The following is an 11,534-nucleotide window of genomic DNA, read 5'->3' as shown; positions in this document are numbered from 1 at the left end:
AGGTGTACCAGTTAATTTTCTCGTTGAGTCCCCCTGGATCCACTGTTTGTAAGGTAAAAATCCAGTATTGTTCACGTTGGTTGAGACGTTGTTGAACATCACCACCCCGTGTACCCGGATAAAGTTTCTCAATGATGGACCATTTTAGATCCACAAAATCATGTTTAACTGCCATACAATGTTGCACTAGGGGAGCTGTAACCTTACAATTCTTAATGCAGCTACGATGTTCAATCAGCCTAGTTTTTATCTTTCTTTTTGTTCGTCCCACATATACAAGGGCACTGTATAATATACATCACACATTCTGTCTCACATGAGGTCGTGGCTGTAAGCTTGATAGTGATATTATTGGTGGGAGAAGTCCATTGTTGACAAACCATTGTTTGTGTGCACAAGTCACATTTACCACAGGCTTGATGACCCCCTCCCCTAAAAATTGGCGGGGAGGAATCAAAAGCGGATTTCACCACAAGGTCCTTAATATTCTGAGCACGGGAAAACGCAAATTTAGGAAAAGCATCAAAAACTTGGTGGAGTGTTAAAACATGCCAATGTGTTTTAATAATTTGGACCACATTATGGGAGTGAGCAGAAAATGTTAATACACATGTCACATCCTGAGTCTTAACTGGTTGTTTGTACCGAAGTAACAGATCCCTATTGGCGTATAGTGCTCATTTAAACGCCTTGTTGATAACTGAAAGTGGATAACCTTTCTGAAAAAATCTTGTTTTCAAGTCCATAGCTTGGTGACGATAGTCTTCTATATTGGTACAAATCCTCCGTAAACGTAGAAATTGTGACACCGGCAGACCATCTTTTAGTCTTTTTGGATGATAGCTAGTATATCTCAGAAAATGATTTCTATCTGTTTCTTTCCTGTATAGAGTGGTCTCAATCCTCGATCCATCTCGTATCAAATTTATGTCCAAAAAGGACGCCTTAACATGATGATATTGTGCTACGAATTGTAGATGAGAATTCTGCATATTTAACCACTCAAGAAACTGTTTGAGCTCTTCCTCAGAGGCAGACCAGAGGCACAGTACGTCATCTATATAATGTTTCCACAGAATAATCTTATTATGCCACTGGGATGTATACAATACAGACTCCTCAAAATGTGCCACATAAATGTTGGCAATATCGGGGGCTACCGTTGCCCCCATCGCCACTCCTTGTATCTGTAAATAAAACTTGTTGTCAAACTTGAAAAAATTCTTGTATAAGACCAATTCTAAAAGCTGTAACAAAAAACCTGTAGGTACCCTATGCAGGCGCGGACGAGTTTGAAAGATGTGTTTTACAAGATCAAATGCTTCACTTTGTGGAATGTTAGTGTAAAGGGAAGTGATGTCCAACGTGACTAACAAACATTGTTCTGGTAGGTCAGGAAGCTCTTGAATTAATCGCAACACGTGCGAGGTATCCTGAAGAAAAGAACAAGCCTCTTTAACATGTGGTTTCAAAAAGAAATCCAAGAAGTCAGATAAGGGTTCCAAAATGGATCCTTTTCCCGCAACAATAGGACGTCCCGGTGGAGAATTTAAATTCTTATGAATTTTCGGGAGCGTATATAAAACCGGATACACCGGATTACTTCTCTTTAAAGCCCGGGCTTCACGGGCTAACAAGAACCCTGTACCCAGTCCTTCAGTAACTATATCTTGAATCCGATCTTGAAGACCCTTCAGTAGGATCGTCCTGGAGTTCTTGATAAAAATCTCGATCTCCCAATTGCCTCTCAATCTCAGCAACATAATCTATAGTGTTCTGAATTACAATGGCACCTCCCTTATCTGCGGGTTTCACTTCTACATCACGATTCGTGCTTAGTTGCTTTAAAGCAGAGTATTGATCAAAAGTCCACTCAGATGAGAAGGATTTCCTATTTGTTATACCAGAATTTTCCAATGTTTCAATATCCTTCAATACTAGTTGAATAAAAACTGCTATAGCAGGATCTATGGGTCCAGGTGGGATCCAAGTTGACTTGGGTGAAATAATGGATTCTCCTCCAGAATAGGTATGGGAATCTGCAAAAAATAGTCTCAACTGTAGCCTTCTGAAAAAGCGGTATAATTCAATCCTAGTCTGAAAAGGCTCATATTTACTATAAGGCACGAAGGAAAGACCCTTATTTAATGCCTGCATCATCTCTTTCGTTAGATCAAAATTCGACAAATTAACCACAGGATTCGACTCTCCCAATACCCCATTGCGGGACCTGGTTAGTAAAATTGCTGATTGCGCTGCTGTGATCTGGTCATTGGTCCTACCCATTCCGATGTGCGCGGTCGCGTCTGACCCCTATATGATCGTGACCGGTACGGTTCTCGAGCCTGCCCTAAAAAAGGCTGCGGCTGGGGGTGTGTTTGCTTATTCGGATCTTCATCACTGCCACTGAAATCATCAGTCGAATCCTGAAAAGTTACTCGTGGGCGTTGGTTGGGTTCCTTCTTGTTTCTCCAAAAATAAATGTTGTTAGTTTTGTAGTCATTCTCATCCCTGCGATATTTCTGAACTTTATACTGTTTTAGTTGATTCCTAAATTGAATAATATTCTGATCCAATTGTTTCTGTGATGCTTCGATTGTTTCATGATCTATATTAGTGCACAACTGAGCTCTCATCTCCACTATCTCTTTATTAGTTTCTTCAATAGAGACAGTTGTGCGTTCCACTATCAGGAGCATCAAATCTAGAGAACATTTGTTCAAAATTGATATCCAAAGTTCTACAAAAACTGTGTCTTCCTGAAACACCAGGGGCCCCTTTTGTACACGAAGTCCCCTGGGAATCATCTGTTGTTTGATGTATTCCACAAGGGTGGCTTGATGTAATTCACCTCTCACTAGTTTTTCGGATAATGCTGTCAAATCTGCCCATGTGCTTGGAGAATCACTGATTTCTCCCGAATCAAACAAAGACGCCTGTTTTATTACTTCTGCTACCCTTTCCTCCGAAAAACTGAATACATTTTTCCATTCTCCCTGCATATTCGCCATAGGGGCAATATCTCACGATAAAAATCACACACAATAAGCCCTACTCTCCAGAAACCGGAAGTACGCGTACAAAAACAATGAAAAAAGGTTTCGGGTAAATTATTCAAAATCTATTACGCCATATACCAATATTATAAGAGTAAAGAGTGAATTTTGTAGGACCGCTACCAACGGGATCTGTATAGCAATCAGACCCAGCATAGGAGAGGTCACTTTACTTTATTAATAATTTAGAAGTCTCTCAAAAAATATTTTGCCACGGGAAGATAAAGTTCAAAACAAAGCCACCAAAAAAGCTTTTGTTTAAATAAAGAATCATGCGCAAGAGATTGCAGTACTTAGCTTCAAAACCGGGATAGAAAGGTTGAAATCCCGACGTGATCACGTTTCGGACCGCCAATGTCCTGCTTCAGGGGTCAATTCTACGAATTGAAATATTTTGGTACAACATTCCAGAGGGTTTTAAAACATCTCACAGAATACTGTGATGTATGATGAGATATCTGTCTTTATGGTAGACTAGTATATGGTTCTTTGTAAGTTATGAGATACTGCCACTTGAGATCTCTTTAAGTATAATTGAAATGCTTCCATAACTATATATTAGGTTTAGCATTGGTAGCTGCTTGAAGTAATTGAGTTTAAAATATTAAAAGTATAACAGCTGTAGCAGATTATTTAGAAATCTATTGTCAGGTGTGTGTGTGTGAAAGTATTTATCAATAAGAATATGAATTCCATGGCTCAGACTTTGTTTAGTGCCCACCCATGTTAACCTTGGGCCCAGCCAAAAATTCATTTCTGGCTACGCCACTGCCGAGAATCCAAACGAGAATAGGATAGGGATGTGAATCGTTTTTCGACGATTAAAATTATCGTCTGATAATTTTAATATCGTCTTAAACCGTTATGGAACACAATACAATAGAGATTCTAACGATTTATCGTTATAAATCGTTAGAATCGTGAGCCGGCACATTAAAACCTCCTAAAACCCACCCCCGACCCTTTAAATTAAATCTCCCACCCTCCCGAACCCCCCCCCCAATGACTTAAATAACCTGGGTGTCCAGCGGCGGTCCGGAACGGCAGCGGTCCGGAACGGGCTCCTGCTATTGAATCTTGTTGTCTTCAGCGGCCATAGAACAACACGATTCCACGGCAGGAGGTCCTTCCGGACCCCCGCTGGACTTTTGGCAAGTCTTGTGGGGGTCAGGAGGCCCCCCCCAAGCTGGCCAAAAGTTCCTGGAGGTCCAGCGGGGGTCAGGGAACGATTTCCCGCCGCGATTCATTTCCCGTACGGAAAATGGCGCCGGCAGGAGATCGACTGCAGGAGGTCGTTCAGCGAGGGTTCCGGCGCCTCGCTGAACGACCTCCTGCAGTCGATCTCCTGCCGGCGCCATTTTCCGTACGGGAAACGATTAGCGGCGGGAAATCGTTCCCTGACCCCCGCTGGACCTCCAGGAACTTTTGGCCAGCTTGGGGGGGGGCCTCCTGACCCCCACAAGACTTGCCAAAAGTCCAGCGGGGGTCCGGAAGGACCTCCTGCCGTGGAATCGTGTTGTTCTATGGCCGCTGCCATTTTTCGGCGCCATTTTGGAAAATGGCGCCGGCTGAAGACAACAAGATTCAATAGCAGGAGCCCGTTCCGGACCGCTGCCGTTCCGGACCGCCGCTGGACACCCAGGTTATTTAAGTCATTTGGGGGGGGGTTCGGGAGGGTGGGAGATTTAATTTAAAGGGTCGGGGGTGGGTTTTAGGAGGTTTTAATGTGCCGGCTCACGATTTAACGATTTTTCACGATATTTACCCCCCCCAAACGGCAACAATATGATTCCCTCCCCCTCCCAGCCGAAATCGATCGTTAAGACGATCGAGGACACGATTCACATCTCTAGAATAGGATGCCTGCTGCTTGGCCAGATAAGCCTCATGCAGCAGCAATACAAAATCAGCCGAAAACGGCTTAATGATCCCAGCCCCACCAGATAAGCAGCATATGAATCTCTTCCCTCTCTGAGCCTCCCAGATCCTCCCCAGAGCCTGAACATGCCGGAGACAAATGTGGGGGGACATCCTCTTCCTCCCCGACGACACGGGAACAACTGAAAGTGAATAAAAAATGGCCACCGTTCCCGCGCTGAGTGGGAAGAGATCTTCAGCCCCATGTGATGCTGGAACAGAAGCAGGAGCCCCCCGTTTCTTTTTCACGTACATCCAGCCATCAGACGAGCCCTCCCTGTCTGCTGAACAGCCGGAGCACAAGCTGAGCCAATTAAGCTGCAAGCGCACCGAGCCATATGCGCGACATGCTGACCCGCGGCCCATCACACGCTCGAACACCCCAAACAGCGCAGCCCCACGAGAAAAAGGAGGAAGTGGTCGGCACAGGAGAGCTGTGCTGCCGCCTGAGACTCTTTCCTCTCTCTCTCTCTCTCTTTTTTTTTTTTAACTTTATTGGAAAACTCCCACCAGGCTGAAGAAGAGAGATCAAAAATAGAGTGCCTCAGGAGAAAAAAAGTTTACCCCGATCCTGCAGCCGCCTAAGCGGCCTCGTGAAGGGGAGGGATCTGGACTACCATATTTATACCCTACGGGTGCAAGGATCAAGCGTACTAAATGGTCACCTACCCCCAGCTCTTCCACTTCAACCACACAGAGTAGGACCCACCAGGATCCAAAACCTTCCTGGGAGGAAGGCTCAAAATCTAAAAACAAATTGCCCGGACTGCAGAACTGCAGGTTTTGCACCACCTACCATCTGCTGGAGACAGAGAAACTCTGTCTCCATCTGCTGGCAGGGAGGCAAAACCAGGAGTCTGGACTGATCTGGGTACATACAGGGAATATGTGTTATTAGTAGGCCATGGTACTTATGTTTTTAGTTATAATGTTCTATGTCTGCTTGATGGCGTGTGGTATTCACTTTGACTGGCCTCCCCAAAGGCCTATCCCTGTTACCATTGGCCATGGGAAGTGCGGAAACATCGTTTCAGGCATCGTGATGACTTTTGTTTACTTTCTGTTACATCAGATTTCAATTTTTGCGTGAGCAAATCAATGCAAAGCAAGATCATGTTAGTTAATACTATTAAAAAGATCTCATACTGACCTGGCTCACAGAGGAGGATGCAGTGCTAAGGAGATTTGCCCCTGGGTTTTCAACTGATTGTAAAACATTGTATAAACAAGCTTGGAGGTAGCTTATTAATTGCTTTTAAAGAGGACTTTGATATGTCATTGTGCGATGAGGTCATAGCTTTGCTTTTTTAAGTTTATTGCTCTGGTCTTCTCTGTTAAGTATTATCCTTGCTTATGTGCCTCCTGGCCTCATGTCACTGAGTATTTCACATTTAATACAATGTTTGGCAAATGCTGAAGTTAATCTGATGACTTCATTGTACTTGTAGATATTAAGCCAAGGTGATGACAGCCATTGGGTGGGATCACTTTATCTGTAATACAACTCACAAGCAGGTCCTATACTTTAGATTTGTTCTTTGCAAACCTTAAAGTTTTTTTTTTAAATGAGGTCTGGTGGGCAGAAGAATTGACTTTCTGAAAGTGCCCTGGTCAGATCAGTACCTCCTCACACATAGGTTTAAAGTTATCCGGATAAACTTAGCTGGACAACTTTAACCAGGGATAGTAAGGGAGTTAACTTATTGGCTCACGACTTACTGAATATTTGGCCCTTTCTGTTTTACTGTCCTGCTAATAAAGTTTATTGAATCGAATTCCCTCTCTGCCTCTAGTCACCCCCTTTGCCTGACATCATCAGTGAGCGCCGGCAGGAGGAGGAGGGGGAGGAGCTGCTCTGCTTGTAGGGAAAGAGCCCGGCAAGGAAGGGAGGAAAGAGACTTTCTCTCCTGCAAGAGAGGAGCCCCCAAGGCGTTTCTAATCTGCTTCAGGGACCCCCAGAGAGAGGAGAATGCCTGCAGGAGCTGCTGCTCAGGTAGGAGATTGCAGGCAGGGCAGAGGCAGACCGGGCTTTAATAGCACCAGAGCTGGGCTTTGGGCTCCCTGTGTGAGAAATTGTTACTCAGGGATCCAGCACTTGAGATTGCAGGCACTGCAGAGGCAGACCGGGCTTTAATAGCACCAAACCAGAGCTGGGCTTTGGGCTCCCTGGGTGAGAAATTGTTACTCAGGGATCCAGCACTTGAGATTGCAGGCACTGCAGAGGCAGACCGGGCTTTAATAGCACCAGACCAGAGCTGGGCTTTGGGCTCCCTGTGAGAGAAATTGTTACTCAGGATCCAGCACTTGAGATTGCAGGCAGTGCAGAGGCAGACCGGGCTTTAATAGCACCAGACCAGAGCTGGGCTTTGGGCTCCCTGTGAGAGAAATTGTTACTCAGGATCCAGCACTTGAGATTGCAGGCAGTGCAGAGGCAGACCGGGCTTTAATAGCACCAGACCAGAGCTGGGCTTTGGGCTTCCTGTGAGAGAAATTGTTACTCAGGGATCCAGCACTTGAGATTGCAGGCAGTGCAGAGGCAGACCTGGCTTTAATAGCACCAGACCAGAGCTGGGCTTTGGGCTCCCTGGGTGAGAAATTGTTACTCAGGGATCCAGCACTTGAGATTGCAGGCACTGCAGAGGCAGACCGGGCTTTAATAGCACCAAACCAGAGCTGGGCTTTGGGCTCCCTGGGTGAGAAATTGTTACTCAGGGATCCAGCACTTGAGATTGCAGGCACTGCAGAGGCAGACCGGGCTTTAATAGCACCAGACCAGAGCGGGGCTTTGGGCTCCCTGTGTGAGAAATTGTTACTCAGGGATCCAGCACTTGAGATTGCAGGCAGGGCAGAGGCAGCCCGGGCTTTAATAGCACCAGACCAGAGCTGGGCTTTGGGCTCCTTGTGTGAGAAATTGTTACTCAGGGATCCAGCACTTGAGATTGCAGGCACTGCAGAGGCAGCCCGGGCTTTAATAGCACCAGACCAGAGCTGGGCTTTGGGCTCCCTGTGTGAGAAATTGTTACTCAGGGATCCAGCCCTTGAGATTGCAGGCACTGCAGAGGCAGACCGGGCTTTAATAGCACCAGACCAGAGCTGGGCTTTGGGCTCCCTGGGTGAGAAATTGTTACTCAGGATCCAGCACTTGAGATTGCAGGCACTGCAGAGGCAGACCGGGCTTTAATAGCAGCAGACCAGAGCTGGGCTTTGGGCTCCCTGTGAGAGAAATTGTTACTCAGGATCCAGCACTTGAGATTGCAGGCACTGCAGAGGCAGACCGGGCTTTAATAGCACCAGACCAGAGCTGGGCTTTGGGCTCCCTGTGTGAGAAATTGTTACTCAGGGATCCAGCACTTGAGATTGCAGGCAGTGCAGAGGCAGACCGGGCTTTAATGGCACCAGACCAGAGCTGGGCTTTGGGCTCCCTGTGTGAGAAATTGTTACTCAGGATCCAGCACTTGAGATTGCAGGCACTGCAGAGGCAGACCGGGCTTTAATAGCAGCAGACCAGAGCTGGGCTTTGGGCTCCCTGTGTGAGAAATTGTTACTCAGGGATCCAGCACTTGAGATTGCAGGCACTGCAGAGGCAGACCGGGCTTTAATAGCACCCGACCAGAGCTGGGCTTTGGGCTCCCTGTGAGAGAAATTGTTACTCAGTGATCCAGCACTTGAGATTGCAGGCAGTGCAGAGGCAGACCGGGCTTTAATAGCACCAGACCAGAGCTGGGCTTAGTGCACCCTGGGTGAGAAATTGTTACTCAGGGATCCAGCACTTGAGATTGCAGGCACTGCAGAGGCAGACCGGGCTTTAATAGCACCAGACCAGAGCTGGGCTTTGGGCTCCCCGTGAGAGAAATTGTTACTCAGGGATCCAGCACTTGAGATTGCAGGCACTGCAGAGGCAGACCGGGCTTTAATAGCACCAGACCAGAGCTGGGCTTTGGGCTCACTGTGTGAGAAATTGTTACTCAGGGATCCAGCACTTGAGATTGCAGGCACTGCAGAGGCAGACCTGGCTTTAATAGCACCAGACCAGAGCTGGGCTTTGGGCTCCCTGGGTGAGAAATTGTTACTCAGGGATGCAGCACTTGAGATTGCAGGCAGGGCAGAGGCAGACCGGGCTTTAATAGCACCAGACCAGAGCTGGGCTTTGGGCTCCCTGGGTGAGAAATTGTTACTCAGGATCCAGCACTTGAGATTGCAGGCACTGCAGAGGCAGACCGGGCTTTAATAGCACCAGACCAGAGCTGGGCTTTGGGCTCCCTGTGTGAGAAATTGTTACTCAGGATCCAGCACTTGAGATTGCAGGCACTGCAGAGGCAGACCGGGCTTTAATAGCACCAGACCAGAGCTGGGCTTTGGGCTCCCTGTGAGAGAAATTGTTACTCAGTGATCCAGCACTTGAGATTGCAGGCACTGCAGAGGCAGCCCGGGCTTTAATAGCACCAGACCAGAGCTGGGCTTAGTGCACCCTGGGTGAGAAATTGTTACTCAGGGATCCAGCACTTGAGATTGCAGGCAGTGCAGAGGCAGCCCGGGCTTTAATAGCACCAGACCAGAGCTGGGCTTAGTGCACCCTGGGTGAGAAATTGTTACTCAGGGATCCAGCACTTGAGATTGCAGGCAGTGCAGAGGCAGACCGGGCTTTAATAGCACCAGACCAGAGCTGGGCTTTGGGCTCCCTGTGTGAGAAATTGTTACTCAGGGATCCAGCACTTGAGATTGCAGGCACTGCAGAGGCAGACCGGGCTTTAATAGCACCAGACCAGAGCTGGGCTTTGGGCTCCCCGTGAGAGAAATTGTTACTCAGGGATCCAGCACTTGAGATTGCAGGCACTGCAGAGGCAGACCGGGCTTTAATAGCACCAGACCAGAGCTGGGCTTTGGGCTCACTGTGTGAGAAATTGTTACTCAGGGATCCAGCACTTGAGATTGCAGGCACTGCAGAGGCAGACCTGGCTTTAATAGCACCAGACCAGAGCTGGGCTTTGGGCTCCCTGGGTGAGAAATTGTTACTCAGGGATCCAGCACTTGAGATTGCAGGCAGGGCAGAGGCAGACCGGGCTTTAATAGCACCAGACCAGAGCTGGGCTTTGGGCTCCCTGGGTGAGAAATTGTTACTCAGGATCCAGCACTTGAGATTGCAGGCACTGCAGAGGCAGACCGGGCTTTAATAGCACCAGACCAGAGCTGGGCTTAGTGCACCCTGGGTGAGAAATTGTTACTCAGGGATCCAGCACTTGAGATTGCAGGCACTGCAGAGGCAGACCGGGCTTTAATAGCACCAGACCAGAGCTGGGCTTTGGGCTCCCCGTGAGAGAAATTGTTACTCAGGGATCCAGCACTTGAGATTGCAGGCACTGCAGAGGCAGACCGGGCTTTAATAGCACCAGACCAGAGCTGGGCTTTGGGCTCACTGTGTGAGAAATTGTTACTCAGGGATCCAGCACTTGAGATTGCAGGCACTGCAGAGGCAGACCTGGCTTTAATAGCACCAGACCAGAGCTGGGCTTTGGGCTCCCTGGGTGAGAAATTGTTACTCAGGGATGCAGCACTTGAGATTGCAGGCAGGGCAGAGGCAGACCGGGCTTTAATAGCACCAGACCAGAGCTGGGCTTTGGGCTCCCTGGGTGAGAAATTGTTACTCAGGATCCAGCACTTGAGATTGCAGGCACTGCAGAGGCAGACCGGGCTTTAATAGCACCAGACCAGAGCTGGGCTTTGGGCTCCCTGTGTGAGAAATTGTTACTCAGGATCCAGCACTTGAGATTGCAGGCACTGCAGAGGCAGACCGGGCTTTAATAGCACCAGACCAGAGCTGGGCTTTGGGCTCCCTGTGAGAGAAATTGTTACTCAGTGATCCAGCACTTGAGATTGCAGGCACTGCAGAGGCAGCCCGGGCTTTAATAGCACCAGACCAGAGCTGGGCTTAGTGCACCCTGGGTGAGAAATTGTTACTCAGGGATCCAGCACTTGAGATTGCAGGCAGTGCAGAGGCAGCCCGGGCTTTAATAGCACCAGACCAGAGCTGGGCTTAGTGCACCCTGGGTGAGAAATTGTTACTCAGGGATCCAGCACTTGAGATTGCAGGCAGTGCAGAGGCAGACCGGGCTTTAATAGCACCAGACCAGAGCTGGGCTTTGGGCTCCCTGTGTGAGAAATTGTTACTCAGGGATCCAGCACTTGAGATTGCAGGCACTGCAGAGGCAGACCGGGCTTTAATAGCACCAGACCAGAGCTGGGCTTTGGGCTCCCTGTGAGAGAAATTGTTACTCAGGGATCCAGCACTTGAGATTGCAGGCACTGCAGAGGCAGACCGGGCTTTAATAGCACCAGACCAGAGCTGGGCTTTGGGCTCACTGTGTGAGAAATTGTTACTCAGGGATCCAGCACTTGAGATTGCAGGCACTGCAGAGGCAGACCTGGCTTTAATAGCACCAGACCAGAGCTGGGCTTTGGGCTCCCTGGGTGAGAAATTGTTACTCAGGGATCCAGCACTTGAGATTGCAGGCAGGGCAGAGGCAGACCGGGCTTTAATAGCACCAGACCAGAGCTGGGCTTTGG

Source organism: Rhinatrema bivittatum, chromosome 5 (assembly GCF_901001135.1).
Source record: "Rhinatrema bivittatum chromosome 5, aRhiBiv1.1, whole genome shotgun sequence".
NCBI classification, from domain to species: domain Eukaryota; kingdom Metazoa; phylum Chordata; class Amphibia; order Gymnophiona; family Rhinatrematidae; genus Rhinatrema; species Rhinatrema bivittatum.
Note: the sequence above shows the minus strand (reverse complement) of the source record.